This window comes from Notechis scutatus, chromosome 2, assembly GCF_049901735.1.
Source record: "Notechis scutatus isolate UNSWTSFEM ecotype Mainland chromosome 2, rNotScu1.2, whole genome shotgun sequence".
Taxonomy (NCBI): domain Eukaryota; kingdom Metazoa; phylum Chordata; class Lepidosauria; order Squamata; family Elapidae; genus Notechis; species Notechis scutatus.
This window is the reverse complement of record NC_142010.1, coordinates 140528416-140545190: the sequence shown is the minus strand read 5'-3', so window position 1 is coordinate 140545190 and position 16775 is coordinate 140528416. Positions and strand designations below refer to the sequence as shown.

Genomic DNA, 16775 nt, shown 5'->3' with positions numbered 1-16775 from the left:
GGATGCTCCCAGGGGCAGGACAATTTAAGACAAAATAAAAATATTTTCAAAAGGAGGCTCCCAAGTCTCGAGGGGCCCGTCAGCCAAGCAACCCCAAACCGGTTTTCGGCCTTATTTTTTTTTTTAAATTTATTTCCCCACCCCTCCCCCGGACTTATTCGACCTGGAATTCATCCCATCTCACTTGCGCGGTTTCTTCCTGTATTAACCCCACACCTGAGCTAATTGTAACGGGCCAGAGAATCCATCGTTTGCTTTCAACGGAAGATTTGTTTTCTCCCTCCACCTCCCACGGCTTTTTCTTCTTCTTTTATTTTTAACATTTCGTTCTAGGGTTTTGCCAGCGACCTGACAAGCATTTGGGAGGACGATGGATAGCTTTGAATTGCATTAACAGAACCTCTCCGCGGTTCCCTGTTATTTCATATGGATTTATGCATCCCCAGCCGCAATAGGTTTTCTAGAAGCCGTCTGCATGTCCGCACACGGGACAGTTGAAACTTGCGGGGAAGAGCGACCAATCTTCAGAGCAAAACACTTTCTTTAACCAAAGGCTTTGGTTTGGGGCGGGGGGGGGGCGAGGAGAGAGATGGGGCGCCTCCATTTCTCCTTATTTAAGGCCAAGCAACCCCGAGCGATCCAGCCTGGCCTTCTTTCCAAAGCTGGAAAAACTTCGCCGGCGAGACCCGGTCCCAAGCGCGCTGAAACCAGATCCACTATCTCTGGGAGGCTCGGAGCTTCTGAACCGGACTTAGAGGGAAAGGGTTGCTTATGCCAAGAGTTCGTTTTGTGGGCGAGGGAACCGAAACTCCGGCCGGCCGGCGCAGTTGTAGTTGAGGAAGGCGCTGACCCAAGATCCACAAAGTGAGTCAGGAAGTAGGGTCAAACTTATGGAGCGTCTCTTTGGGGAAGGCACACGGCCGGGAAATCGCGGTTGCAAATGCCTCCGGCCACAAAATTCCCTGGGAATCGGGGGGGTCCCCTTGCAAACTAAAGTGCTTTTGGAGCAGGACAAAGCCTCACCCCATTCCCGTTTAATTTAGCTGTGCTAGCAAGGCAGACATGGCTGGCACGGGGGCTTTCTGGACGACCGGCCCGTCCCGAACAAGCAAAGCGATTTGCGACTGGCACTAAAATCTGGGCCCACCAAAATCGAACGCGGGGGGGGGGTCACTCAACCTGGCCGAGCATCCTAACAATGGCCATCCAGTGAAAGCATCTTGCGGGGCGGGGCAACGGGTTGTATGGATTAGGGTGAGACGAGTATTAAGGGGCTGACTTCGCCTAAAAACGAATTGGGTCGGCCAAAGGAAGAGGCGGCTGGATATAGCGAAGTTTGAATCTCTCCCCTTGCACCATCGCTAGATGGGCAGTAAATCCAGCTTCCCGGGTTTTCTGAAATATAAACTAGACGCGGGAGAAATCCCTGTGACCTCTGAGACCCTTTGCACGATGCTCTCCGTCCCAAGTCTCCTATCCATCCACAGTAATACGGGTCTTTTAAATCAACCTAACGAAATTTGTCACCCGTTTCTTTTTTTCCTTTTGTTCCCCACCCCTCCCAATATTTCGAATTGTTCCATTCCAGCAAACGCCCTAAGGGCTAACTTTTGGCAGGCAGGTCACGTTATGCAAACCTGGGCTTCGTGATGTTGCAGCTTCCTTTTTTTTTGTAAAAAAAAATAAATAAATCCCCAAACGCTTATATATATTTAATAAACGTCGTGCGGGGAAAGCTTGTTTTAATAACACTTAAAGGTGGAAACACGAGGGGAGGGGGGAAACAAAGGCAACGAATAATGCAGGGTCGCTCTTTGCTCTTCTCTCTCTCTCTTTCTTCCCCTCCAAGCAAGAAGCGTCCCCATTTCTCCGAGCTTTAACAGGAGGCCAGCTTCAAATGGCTCCCTCCCTCCCATCCTCCTCGCCTCGCAATTCTGCTTTCTCCCTCCCCAAGTCAGAGTGGCAACAAAGAAATGGGGAGGAAAAAAGGAGCGGGGGGGGGAGGAAAGGCTGCCTGGGATCCGACCCAGTCCCCCCTCTAAGATCCTCACTTCGTTTGCTCTAAAGATTCCTGTGTCACTCTCTGTATTGTATTATGATATTGTATTGTATATATTCTAAGGCACCTACCACGCATTATCGCTCATGTCTATTGTATATTTGTTCGCCCAACCTTACATGCACCCACCCCCTAAAAGGGATCTGCTATAAAATGTCTTTATGTAATCGGTTGGATCCCTAAGATGGGAGGGCTGCCCCTTTTAAAAAAATAAATAAATCCGAGGCTTTAAGGTTCAATTTTAAACGATTTTGCACTAGAAGGGAGGGGGAGGGGATGGGGGGGGGAGAAGAGAGAAAGAGGGAGGGGAGGGAGGGAGGCATTTCGAATAGTCACACTTGTCAAGTGAGACCATCTTTTAGCTCTCAGAAGCAGCAAATCCATGTGAACTCTGGGTGAACCAAGATTGAAGCCATAAATCACCGCTACAAAAGCCGGCTGCTGCCTACGAGTTCCAGACCCTTACCTTTAACGCTTTCGCGGGCGAAGACGGAAAAGCAGAGCTACAAAAGTTCACTTATCTTTGCCAAGCCCAAACAAGGAGGAGGGAGGGAGGGTGGGAGGGATGCAGCTCAGGGGAAAGAGGGGGAGTGCCAATCGCCTTCCTCCCAGCGAGCGGGCTCGGTTTCCTGGAGTGGTGGTGCTTAGGAGTGGTGGGCTAGGGCTGGGAGAGAGGGAGGGCTGGTGCCGGGGAGGGAGACGCGGGACACGTAAGCCAACGTCATTCAACAAAGACCAGGGACAAGAAAGAGCCGGCCAGGCACGGGGTGGGGGGTGGGGGGTGGGTGGGGAGGGCGACGGGAATGGGAGAAGAGGACCCATTAAGGAAAAAAAAAAAAGAAACCAGACAGCAAGCGTTAATCTTGGGGCTTGGGGGTGGGTGGGAATCCCTTGATACCCTTGCTATCCTTTCCCCTTTAAGTAAAATCAAATCAAACACGGAACCGCCTGGCAACCAGAAAGGGCGACGCATCTGAAAAGGACCGCCAGCCCTTTTGCACTCTCGCCAGCGGAATAAGACCGGCGGACCTCCCAGGGAATGGAGGGGCCAAGCGGGCACTCCGGCCGCCCCTGGGCAGCCAGGTTCTCACTCTGACTCCCAGCCGACCCACACACAAGTTCTCTCATTGGCAGGCGGCTTCGTTTGCCTTTCTTTCCCCACCCCCCACCCTCGCTCCCGGGTTTCATCTGAGGAGCTGCCTCCATCCTTCTTCCCTACGTCTTGTGGAAGCGACCTGCCGCGGGCTGCGCGCAATTGATGCTCGCCCTTCCCTCGCTCTCGGAAGCAGCCGAGGCTTGGGTGCGTGGGAGGAGGAGGAGGAGGAGGTCCGAAATATCGCGGGTCCTTGCCTGAAAATTAGCCCGGCACCAAAGGATTGGGAAGAAAAGAAAAGAGAAAAGAAAAGAAAAGAGAAAGTTTCACGCACGCACATCCATCGTTGACTAATCTATTATGACAAACAATATGATGGATATAGCTTATGTTAATCGTCCTGGCCTTTCCTCTAGAATTTAACTGTCAGTTAATGGACACCGGAAACTGGAATTCTACATGGCTCGCTAATGGGTTTAGGTATTAGCTAGTTCTAACGATGCATACAAATGCACTTGTCTCTGTGGGCTGCCTTAAGATTTATGGCATTCTTTTTGCCTTCGGTAGCTGTAAACAAGGAGAGGAAAACAAGAGGAAAGCTACTAACCCCAGCTTTGGTGCACTTTCTACCGCTTAAGGAGCCCTTTCGCCAGGTTAATTCCCCCTTTCCTCCCCCCTCCCCCCCACCTTGGAGAGAGAGCGGGCGGGGAAGAAATTGTCCAAGGTGTAGGAAAGGGTTTTGATGAAGTCCCAACTCTCCCTAAGCTAAAACACCGTCCTGGGGATTTCGGGATGGGTCTTTCTTGGCCCACGCTTCCCACAAGCGAGATAGAAAGGCCTAGCGAATAGATAACTAGAAGTTTCGGGGCAGAGGCGTTTCCCCTCCTTTGGGAAAAATATGGGGGACTGGGGAACCGGGGCGACGATAGTGGGGAGTTAAAAAGAGCCGGCTAGAAATTTGCCCTCTTGTCTCCCTGTGGAAACCACGCGCTCTGATCACAGCAACCTTGGTGTGCCAGCTCCTTCAAAGGGAACAGTTACGTTTGGGGCAAGGGAGAAGAGAGTGCGAGAGCTAAGCGTTTGACTTGGTCCGTTTTCTCTTTATAATCTCCTCCCTCGCTCCACCTTTCCTTAGTAGATTTGATTTCTCCGGAGTTCTTTTGATAGATCCAAAGCCATCCGGAGTTTTCGGAGAAAACGGCTGTGTTGGGGTTGGTCAACGGAGACGAAGGAAGCCGTACAGCCCGAGGAAGAACACATGGATGGCTGTTGTGTTTGTTGTTGTTGTTGTTTTAACCTGACCTAGTAAACTGGATAGAACGATTCCCAAACAGAGGCGCGCGTGGAGGTGTGGCGTTTGTATTTCTCCTTTCTTTTTCTAGGTAGGGATACCTGAAGGAGGGAAGGCCAGGGGAAGGGGAGGAAGAGGAGATAAAGTGGACGCCTCCCCCCCCCCAAAAAAAAACCTCCAAAATCCCAAAACGAGGAAGGCTGGGGTTGCAGCATCCTTCTCCGCGGTCAGAGGTGGCCTTGCGCCCTGCCATTCGGACACTGAGCTCCTGGACGCCTTTGTAGGAGCGCGGCGGTGATCCAATTCAGCTGCCCGAGTCCTGGCAACAAAACGCGAGGTTTCGCTGGCTGGCGGCAGACGGGGAGGACATTAATCCCAGATTTAGTTGCACTTTCCCTTTAGGGTTGAGGGGGGGTTGACTCTCCCTTCCTCACTGAAGATGGGGAGCAGAGAGATCAGGCAAGAATCCGGGCATCTATTCATGCATTTAAAGTCGGAAGGCACTTAGGATACCTTTTCAAGTCATCAGTCTGAGTAACGCATACCTGGTTGTGCTCATCCGGTTGTAGGGTCTTTATCATTATAATCGTTTTAGGTGGGAAATCTAACTCTCTCTCTCTCTATCTCTCTATCTCTATCTCTCTATCTGTCTATTTATCTATCTATCTATTTATATGTCTTCTATATTGATATCTATATATCCTTTAGTTTTTGTAAGGAATCGAAAAAGAGCAGGGCTTCATTTTCGGAGGACTTTCTCGGCCTCAAGATTAGTTTACAAGAATTAAGTTTTAGGCACTAAAGTTACGCCACCTTGGATGAGCAAAATTGCAGTTTCAAAGGAAGCATAATTGGTGGGGGAGGGAGTACCCCAGTACATAATACCCCCACCCCCACCCCCAGCCTACCTATCTTTACTTGAAAGGAAGTCCTTGTGATTTCAATAGCGCTTACTCCCAAAACCTTGTGCCTCTATTGTTGCTGGTATTTTTGCTTCTACACCTCATTCAAGGTGTTATTTTCAAAATAAAAGAGAACTTTCTTTCAAATGCAGTGCACTGGGTCTCAAATAACGATAAACTAAAATACATTTGGGGTGCACTTTGTTCTAAAGGAGTTTGCTAAACACACTCTACCTTGACTGGAGGTGGGGAAATGAAACTGAGAGTAAGATTTACAACAACAACAAGACCCTCATTTCTGAAAGTCCTACTTGCTAATTTCTCAGGGCCTCCTTACATTTCCTTAACAAAGATGTGAGATCCTAAGGAAAGAGAGAGGGAGAGAAAGAGAGAGGGAGGGAGGAAGGGAGAGGGAAGGAGAGGGAGAGAGAGGGAGAGGGGGAGAGGGAGAGGGAGCCAAGGTGTTTTAAGCTGACTTAGCAATTATGTGTGTACTTTGGATCTCTCAGGGCAGATTAGATATGCCTTAGCATTTTAATTCTCCAGACCAAACACTCTTCTTGTGTAAATCTAAAATGCATCATTGGGCAGAGGAAAACAAAGAGGATTTTACAACCTTAGGATATTCCAGTAACTAATTTTGTTTACTCTTTTTTTTTTTTTTTAAGCAGTTGATCAGGACAATCCAGCCCACGCATATTCTCTTCCTTGGAAAATGGAAAAATGTAACAAGAATGGCAGAACTGAACCTTCCTGGGGGAGTGGGAATAAGGGGAAAAGGTGAAACAGAATGGAAAGGGTATAAAAGGCTTTGGGAAGATGTGTGCCACTCATTCCAAGGGAGTCTTGCTGTTTTGCAATGTTCACTTGGAGATCCATAACATACTTAAAACTCCAAGCCAACCTTTTTTTCTATTTATTACTGTGTATAATTCAACATTATTGCAGATTAATAAGCTAATAATGATCATCTCAATAGGGAAAGTATACTAGCCAGGCTGGTTTTATGGCCGCCCTTATCCTTTCTAATGACCTTTGAAGTAATAACTCATTACAAAATGAGCAATTGTCTGGAGTGCCTTTAATTTTTCTTTATTTTTCTCTTTCTGTCTTACTTTCTTTACTCTTCCTTCCTCCCTCCCTCCCGTTTACACACTCTGCTTTCAAGATCTGCCCAATAGAGTTTTAACTTAGTCTCCAGGGAGGGGGGGGGGGAGATCATTCGGGGCAGTCCTTCTCCAGCTCTGTTGCAACAGTGGTTAGAAGGACAATTTTTCAGAGTTTCTTGACTGAGCCAGTCATTTTGTGTGTGTCTCTCTCTAACAGCAACAACAATGCTTTACCTCTACTGTGATTAAAGATCCTTGTAACATCTCTCTTCAGGAAACTTTTAATTGCTGTTAGACCATAAGGGAGATCAGAGATGTTAAGAATTGGAGTATTGATTTGGAACACAGGGAGGCCCAAGGACAAGATCCTGCTCAGCGATGGAGCTTAGTGGGTAGGTGAAGCTAACCATTAATGAAATAGCAAGGATAAATTGGGGGGAAAGTGTTTGAACTGCTTTAAAGAGTATTGAGCCCTTAGGGCCAAGAGACAGAAGTATTACCTAAATAAATAAATGTTTTGTTGCAGAAATGTATGTGCCAAATTTAAATGATGTAGATTTTTAGTAGGAAATAAATCTCTTGGTGCTGAGACATTTCTTAAGGTGTGCTTATTTATAGCTGAGACTCTAAAACTGCTTTCTAAGGTTTGTAAACTGAATGGTTTCTTGGCACACACTGTCATATCTCAATGGAAATTTGCAACTAGGAATGGGCATGAATTTCTTTAACCTCCTAGGTACTATGTCTCTTTAATGAATTGCTTCCAACTATATTACTGGCAGCTTTTAAAGTAAAACATAGCCATCCTGCTTTAGAACTTTAGATTTCAATTGCCGTATACATACATACTGACTGGAAATCAGGCTAATGTGTTCCTTGTACATGTTCTGAATGAAAGCATGCTTTGATTTTACTAGATGCAGCCATGAGGTTTCATTTTAAGTAGATATTTCAGCACAGTGATAGTTATAAATAGGAAGGGAAGAGATCACTTTAGGCCAGGGGTGTCCAACCTTGGCAACTTTAAGACTTGTGGACTTCAACTCCCAGAATTCCTCAGCCAGCTTTGCTGGCTGAGGAATTCTGGGAGTTGAAGTCCACAAGTCTTAAAGTTGCCAAGGTTGGACACCCCTGCTTTAGGCCTTCCCTATCTGTATAATTTTGTAGGTTACCCAATTGCAAAAATAAAAACTAGATTCATTCAATACACGATCGGTATAGAAGCCATCCATTATTACATCCTTGTACCATTCCCTATAATCAAATGTAGGGGGGGGGAGGAACACATAAGGAAATCAGGAGCTTAGAATATGGCAAGGGGTCTACTGTTCCCATAATTTGCTTAGCATTGGTTTCCCAAATTGGGATGGAAAAAAAAAACAAACCCACAGGAAAATTTGGAGCCATTCCAGTATGCAAGGCAACAGAACATTTCTTACTAGTTATATGATCCAGAGATTAAAAACAAGTGCTTTATCGTAAAACATCCATGAGGTTTTAGCATCTGCAAAGGCAGTCTTTTACCACCCTGAATTGCTTTGCTAATTTAGTTTGTGATGCAAATGAAAATCCGATGCATAAATAGGAGAGTTAAAACTTCCAGTGTGAAATGGTTGGGTCAGAGCAGGTGAAGAATATCTTTCAGTGGACTTGATCGTTTCCCACATCCATGTAAATTCGCTGCTGCCCTACTCTGCGATGTATGGAGCAAAAAATATTAATCATGAGAAGACGGCCTCATGTGCAGAGATCCACAGTCCCATATACTGTGATTGAAACTGGCTGAATAATTTCAAGCATCCTGTCATGAAATCCTTTTTGTTGTTGTTGTTGTTGGTCAAAATAGGAATAAAAAAGCGAACCCAAGAAAGACAAAGATCTTGTTGCTGCTTTTTTTTTTTTTTAAGGTGAAACACTTTTTGGCAGGGTATATGTGGTTACATAGCCATGTGCATGCAGCAAAGGTATCAGCTAATGGATCACTCATGAGAGTAGCAGCAATACTATCTGCTGCTCTGAAAAGGAGGAGGACCAGTCCTAGAAAATGCCCCAGAGTCTTTAAAAATAATGCAAATGTGGATTTCCTGGATTTCATCTGGGTGCCACTAAAGATCAAGCGCCCACGCAAGAAAATTGCATTAGAGAATGGCAACCATATTTTAAAATGCAAAGGAGTTTTTCACACCTACAGTAGATTGAAGACTTATTCTGTCACATAAGCACTTCAGAGCCATCGGTCTCATTCAAGAGAATGAATTTCCCTAGCCAGCCCCCCCCCCCAAACCATTCAGCCCAGGGTATATTCTTTTCCTGTGGTGGGTTGGTGAGGTTGAGGCAAGTCAATAGGAATGAATGCTTGCCGGTGGACTTCTGCATACTCTGCACATAGCACAGACCTTAGTTATTTCCACAACTAAAGCAAAGAGCCAAAAGAATATCACCTCCCACATGCACCGGGTATGCTTGTGTGTGAGTGTGCATGTGTGTGAGAGAGAGTGGGAGAGAAGAAAGAGAATCCAAAAATGAGCACACCTCCTGTAGATGGACATCAGTGATGTTAATGGGAAGAGGGCATAGTTAAGACACCCCATGCAGGAGATGGTTGCTCAGCTGTTCCAAAATGCATAGCCGCCATCACCCAAATCCTACCACCCGTGGAAGTGCTCGTGCAGACTGGTGCTGAGATCTTGCTGTTTAGCCTACAGTTTTTTTAAATCCAACAAGGTGATAAATTTGATGCCAAGTTTATTCCAAGTTTATTATCTTAGCTGTTGCCATAACAACAACATAACCCATGGAACAATGGAATAATAGAGGAGGGAAGGGAGGGGGAAAGAGGCAGGAGAGAGAGGGAAAGAAATTGAACACTTTATTGCTCCAATGCAACTATGTTTCTGTCCATTGGGCAGAAGATGACATCATAGCTTCCACAAAATCCTCTGGTTTTTGGCAGCCAAATGTATGGAAGTGAGCACGTTAACCACTGCATAGAAATAAATATGAGTTTCAAAATGGTGGACTGATACTGGATCTGGAAACTTCTGCTTCATTTCCTAGTATAATAACTAGAAGTTATCAAATGAAAGATAGTCAACATCTTCATCCCCATTTCTCCTATACTGGAGGTCAGTTCTGAAGTTCAGTTCCCAGGGCAGTCTTCAAAGTGACAAATACTCTTTATAATCCCAGTTCTTTTTTTATTTAGGCCAAGGATCCAGGGAAGTAAACCATGGAATGCTTTTTCAGAAGGTGCTCTCTTACCTTGGATATATTTCTGTGAACGGTATAAACAGAGACAGTATTCAGTTTCACCAAAACAATTGCTAGAGGGACATAACATAACATTGATTTAATGCTTCCACATTGTTTTGTCTTAGATTTATGGATGACGAACAGTTCCATGCTGGATTCCCATAATTCCTTATGAAATATGAACTCTTATCTAGTGGTTACCTCTGCGTTGGCACTGAAAAAGCGGAGGAGGAGAGAATGACAGGCTGGGGAAAAAAGGATCCCATCCAGTTCTAATCGCTGATTTGGAAAATTAAATCCCATATGAATTGTTGATTTCACTCAATCAAAAGCAAAAGCCCATCTAATCAATTTGAAGCCATCCAATTCTGCTCAATGATTTGATTCAGAAAGCTGACTCGATTCAGAGATTTGACAAGGGCCTTCCTATTAATTCTGCTAATAAAATAATCACACACTAAAGAGCATTTGTTGACGCTTAAACAGGAAAAAAGCTAAATTTAAGTGTGCTGGGTGATATCTAATTCTTTAAATGATCTGGGATGGGCCTCAATGTCAAGCCATACTGTCACGATATATACCTGCTGTCTATAGGTAAAAGCAATCCTGATAGTAATTGCCACATATAGATAATCCAGACAAGCTCACCCATATCCCCCTGTCTTTTTGACAGACATAGGCATTTAGAAAATGTACTGTGGACACCAGTGTGAAAAACTACAGAACTGGTAATACATAACCGTATTGATCACATTCCACTGAGGCTAGAAAATGTCACGAACCAATTTCTAAGGATCACCATATTCTGTTCAACTGAAGTTACTTTTAATCAAAGGGCACTGAGGCTTTCTTGTATCACACCCCAGAGTAAAATACTATCTTCCTATGGTAGCAGCTTTTAATGAATTGCAAGGAGAGTAAATATTTTCCAGGGTGGATAAAGCCAACCGAGGGCATTTAACACATCCAGGATCATCTATAATCTACTACCCCTTTGCAAAGAACCTATAGCTGGCAACTTTATAAAGGGCAGCACTTGCTTAAGAGCAGTCTGTTTATTGGCCAACTTAGTACAACCATACATCAGTCCCTCCAGCACTGGAGGGAGCGAGGGAACGTCCTGGGAGAGATTGGGGGGGGGGGGAAGCAATGGGAAATTGCTCATACTAATTCTGATTTATTGATGGCAAAACAAATTCATTAAGGGCTGATGGTGAAAGAGCTTACCTCTTAAAAAGCTACCCAAGGTGTGGAGCTCTTAAAGGCCTACTCTGTTAAGGAAAAGTGAAAGGAAATTAGCATGAAAATGAACCAGCCATTCATCCTGAACTGTGTGTGTGTATCTCTACACTTCCCATCCTTTGCATTTTAAGATCTTAGCTACTGGATTTGGGACCGTACACAAAGAAATCCACAGCCCCGCTGCACTGATAAAGTTCCATTTCTCTTCTTGAGCGATAAGATTTCAAGCAACTGGTATGATTCTGATTATTTCAAATCAACAGGAATGCTATCTTCTGAGAAAAAAAGAGACTTGCATTTTACTCCATATCACCACAGGCTTTGATTATATCTTACTCTGCCTAGGATCAACCTGAAGGCTGTTTATGCTTCAGCTGTGTGCCTGTGTTTGGCTGACACATGGGCTCGGCATGATACTCACAGGTCAATTAGACCTCATGTGTGTACAGCAGATGCTCAGCTAAAGTGCATGATCTACAGTACTAAACTTTGCAACTGATTAGCATGCTGGTATTTGTTGATATCAGAACAGAGCTGATGCCCAGTAGTGATGAAGGGTAAAGTCCTACTTGAATGCTGACCTTGTCTGAATTAGAAATATAAAATAGCGCTATATAAGATACTGTCCAGGGTTTCCTTGAGGTAAGATGGGTGGCCTATGATTTTATAAACAGACAAGTAAAATTTTGCCTGCCACTTCCCATTTAAGTTGGTGATAGGGAAAAAATATTTTTCAGTGTTATTTCACAAGAGAAGAACTTAAAATAAGTTCTCAGGGCAAAGCATGAGGTTCTTACATTTATTTAATAATGAGATGGTCACTGCTATTCAGGATTGGCGGTAGTGCCCAATTTTTCATTATTCCATCATTTCTACCAGCAGTTTTCAGCCTTCCTGGTTTTCAACCCTTACATTCACTTGCAACAGAAGGAAGATCCTTCCTGGGCAGTTTCTTTCAATCAGAAAGCAGGAGTAGTCAGGGAGGTTTCCAAATAATGGAGAGAAGATTATAGGTAGTCCTTGACTTAGAAGAGTTCATTTAGTGATGGTTCAGAGTTTCAATGGCACTGAAAAAAGTGACTTATGACTATTTTTCACACCCTATGACCGTTGCAGCATTCCCCAGGTCACGTGATTTACATTTGGATGCTTAACAACTCACATTTATGACAGTAGCAGTGTCCCAGGGTCATGTGATCACCTTTTACAACCTTCTGACAAACAAAGTCAATGCGGAACCAGATTCACTTAATGACCATGTTACTAATTTAACAACTGCAGCAATTCACTTGACAAATGTTGCAAGAAAAGTCATAAAACAGGACAAAATTCATTTAACAAATTTCTCACTTAGCAATGCAAATTCTGGCCCCAACTGTGGTCATAAGTCAAAGGCTGCCTGCAATAGAAAGCATATCAGCTGAATTTCTCCTAATATGTTTACAGTAAATTTAAAAAAAATGCTACCTAAGAAATACAAAATTAATTTTCAAGCACCCTACAGATAAAGTGGAAAAGCCGAAAATGCTTTAGATGTGGAGGAAATCATTAAGCAGGCTTTGACACAGCATTGTGGGAAACTTAAAACTTGTTTCTGAAGTACTGTTGACATCAGAAACATTGTCAATTCCATGTTGATCTTATTATATTCTGCAGATCCCAATGAAATCAGCTTTGTTAGAGGGCTATTCTGCATCAACCAGCCTTAATCCCACAATCCTATGTGCTCTTAGTAGCAACCTGTTCTGGTTTTAGAACTTGAAAATCCATTGTGTAAAGTAAGCATTAGAAGATACATATTGTACACAGATGGCTGTAATTTGCAGAATCAGATACGCTATGTTTTAATGTTATCAACCAATAGTAATATATAGAAAAGCAGAGTACTTGGCAGGACTCTTCAACTAATCCATTCTGCAGGGATACAGGACATTTTTCTGATAAATATCTGTGGATATTCTTCATATATTTGTTCTACAGCTGCATATAGTCTCTCCAATTAAACTAAAAGTAGGATAAAGTGGGAGCCAGGGGGAAATTATTCAAGGTCACACAATAACAACTTCAAAATTAGCAAAGATTTTAATCTAGGACTTTCTAATCTTATGCTAATTTTCTGACCGTGACACCAAATTGATACATGACTATGTTAACCCAGTGGAAGTTTATATTATTAGACTAAGAAACCATAGTCCGCCATTCACAATTGTTCTTCCAATCCAGTACCTTTCAGATGTTTTGAAACAAATTTCCATTATCATTGGCTATGGTAGCTAGGGTATAATGAGAAATGGCAAACATACACAGCTGGAAGAATTCTTATCTATAACTACCATTTAAAAGTGTTCACTTTTTAGCCTGTGTATTCACCGTTCCAATAATCTGTTTCTGAAAATACCAATATTATGGAGTCATATTTTCACACTTATTTTCTTCTAGAAATAGAAGAACACTTAATATTCTTACTGGAGATGGTAAAAAGGAAGTTTATACTATCTTCAGTAAGAATATTCAGTGTTCTAAGGTCCCAGAATTCTTTGGCATAAGGCCCTAGCTTGAGATTGCTGGGGGAGCACTTGATGGGAGGCAGATGTTACAGCTAATGTCACAATCACTCTATCCTTTCTCTTCCTGGAATCTAGAATCTATCAAAAGAAAGTGGGAACTAATGATCTCTAAGAAAAGTCTCAACATTTCATGGCGCTGCCACAGTCAATATATGGAGATAAAGCTACATATTTTTACTCACTTAGCAACTGCCTTGTTTAGCAATGGAAAATGCGGACTCCACTGTGGTCACAAGTCAAGGACAGCCTGTATTAGTCATCAGATTATCTGTCTATCCAAATAGACAGGATTAGGAAAACCGCCTAGATTCAGAACCTGATAGCACTAGCAGTTATCAGGTACCATTGACTAAAACAACTGGAAACTAATATGGGTTGGGACAGGTTTTCTATTTACTACACATTGGGAGGAATGGGTTAATGGGGATGAACACTCCATCCATTACCTGGATTCCAATTTTTTTTCCTTTCTATTTTACACAGTATTTTAAAAACAGAAAGTGTCCATGGAGATTCTCAGTCATTCAGGTCATGGTTGTCCAAAACCTGATGTTCAAAAGGCAACTGGACTTTCTTGCTTTTTTTTCCCCCTTGAAAACATTTCGCTTCTCATCCTCTTCTTGAAAGTCCAATTGCCTTTTGAACAGCACCTTTGGAATTAAAAACAGAAATGTAAGTCTTCTGGGAGAGATATAAAACTCTCATGCCAGAAAGTGGCTTCCCCATCACTTTCTTCTCTCCCAGTTCCCTCCTCCTCTTCCCCAATTATATTCCATTCTAGTTCATCACCAAGAGAGTGGTCTTTAAGCACCTGCTTAAATTCACTTCCCTCCCCCCAAAAGCGTTCTTAATCACGTGCTTAACTTTGATCAAGTGGTTAAATGTCACTGCGAGCCAGTGGGACTTAAGCAGGTGCTCCTAATGTTTTGATGACTTTAGACAGCATTTCTTATTTCCACCTATGGATGTTAAAAGAACTTTTCCTGAGCTGAAGCTCCTTGATTGTGGATGTGAGAGAATTGCTTTGTGCTCATTTCAGAAGTGAGTCATCCTCCTTTCACTTCTCTGGAGTCTCTCCTTCCCTTCCATCTTTTTTTGCCTGATTAAAACTTCAGATTCTGACTTGCCCTAGGAAAAATCCTGCCTGCCTACTAGAGAACACTGACTTCCAGGAAAAAGTAACCTTAATGCAAGATTGCATTCCACCATCCCTGTGGATCATTTAATACATTATGTGGCAGCATATGTGGGCCTGCCACTGAGCGCACACCTAGCAGACAGCTGCAGTCATTACCAACTCCATGGCAAGGATGTCTGCACAATATCCAAGCTATTTGTATTTTCTACTTCACATTGTTGCCAGCCGCCCAAAGCTGCTTAAGATGGGTAGCCATACAAATCTTTTAAATAAATATTATAAGACTCTATGCTTTGCATAACTCTACACTATGTGTGCATTGATCTGGCACATTTCACTGTTTACCTTAAGATGTAGGTAAATCTTTTTTTGCTTGTAATCTCTAACTACTTGTTTGAATCCCAACCTGAAGCAACAGAAGATAAATTGTGCACATCATCAAATATTTGAAAGGCGGGGACATCAGTGGCAGAGGAAGTTTGCTTTCTCTGTTGTTCCAGTTTTATGTGTGTGTGTGTGTGTGTGTGTGTGTGTGTGTGTGTGTGTGTGTGTGTGTGTGTGTGTGTTTTCTTTTGACTCAGTGTTGACTCCTGGAAACTGTCTGCAGTTTTCTTAGCAAGGTTTTTCAAAAAGTGATTTGCCATTACTGGTTCCTAGGGTTGCAAGAGGATGACTGGCCAAGGTTACCCAGCTGGCTTTGTGCCTAAGGTGGAACTAGAACCCACAGCTGCCCAGTTTCTAGCCTAGTGGCTTAACCTCTACAACAAATCGGCTCTCAGGTTTTCTCCCAGGTCATCAAATTTCACCTATGATTTCATTTATTCAAGTACCACATCTCCTCCCAATAAGAAGATTCCTTTGTTTGTTGTTGTTAGTTGCGAAGTCATGTCTGACCTATTGTGACTCCATGGACAACATTCCTCCATGCCTTCCTGTCCTCTTATTCATAGCAAATATATAAGCTGTTATATGCACATCTTCAGTTAATTTTGCAGTGATCGGGTAATATAATAAATATTCAAACAAGCCCATGGAGAGATCAATAAATAACAGAGATAGCTTTGTCCTGCTAAATGTTTTTTTTTTTTTACAGATCTGCTAACATAGGTGGAACTTCTTTGTGACAAAGATGATTCACTTTAAAACTGTATGTGGTTTCCACTATCACAAAGAGTTGGTTTGTAATTTCTAATGTACTTACTCCACATCACTGAATTGAATTCCTATTTTCTACCAACTGGTTATTTCACGTAGTCCCAATTTCAGGACAGCTGGAATGGGCTAAAAAAAACTAGTACAATATTTCTAGAAATTATCATTCCTGGACATAGAATTACCATTTTTAGAAATATTGTAATACTACAAATTTAGAAATATTGTAATACAAAGAAATACTGTACTAGTTTTTTTCAGTTAAGCATCAGAACACCCAAGTACACTGAAGTCTGAGTAAGCATGTTTAGGATCACTGTATAAATGGTTCAATATGACCTTTGTTTCTATCAGCCCCAACTTACTATAGCAATTACAAGGTGCAGAACTGGCATATAAATCAGTTTCAAAATCTACTATCTCAGGAGTTGTTCCCTTAGACCCATATTAACCATTTCCATATTTTAGATACAAGGAGTTGAGGTAGTGTATCTAGGCCTAAACATACCATAGCAAGGTTAACATATAAACTGAGGATTTCTTCATTCATAATGATTGTTAGCTGGTGTAATATATTGTGGTTTCGCATTTTTGTTAGATATTGTTTTTTTCCCCTTTTCTTTTGTAAGCCATTCAGAGTCCCCTTGTTGATTGGAAGCCATGTAAATATAGGAAATCAATATTTTAATCTCATAGTGCCTACACCAGCTTGGTAACTAATAAGTTAGATCCAGATTGGGAGATTTCTGCTTGGCTTGGAAGGGGTAGGGTGAGGATTCTTATATTTTTCTTGCCTTGTTGTTTCGAACTCTGCCAAAAAGCTACCAAAGCTCTTTCCAGAAATGATACGATGGGCTACAAAGACAACCGGTGAAGATCCCTGGTCCTTTTTAGTTAGATGTGCTTGCTGGTTCTTGGTGACATCTGTGAACAGGAGGTACTTTTTCATTCATACAATACTCCATCTGGC

The 16775-nt window shown here is 42.8% G+C and overlaps 1 long non-coding RNA gene across 1 annotated transcript in view; it reads right to left on the bottom strand.

Annotated features, from left to right (window-relative positions):
* Positions 1–9182: 9182 nt before the first annotated feature.
* The window catches only part of LOC148132280 (uncharacterized), a 37604-nt gene continuing 30011 nt past the window's right edge, over positions 9183–16775 (bottom strand). The window contains exons 2-3 of the long non-coding RNA XR_015747798.1: positions 10934–10977; positions 9183–9728 (exon numbers count right to left, since the gene is read on the bottom strand). This is a non-coding gene — a long non-coding RNA (uncharacterized LOC148132280). The remainder of the gene's footprint in view (positions 9729–10933; positions 10978–16775) is intronic.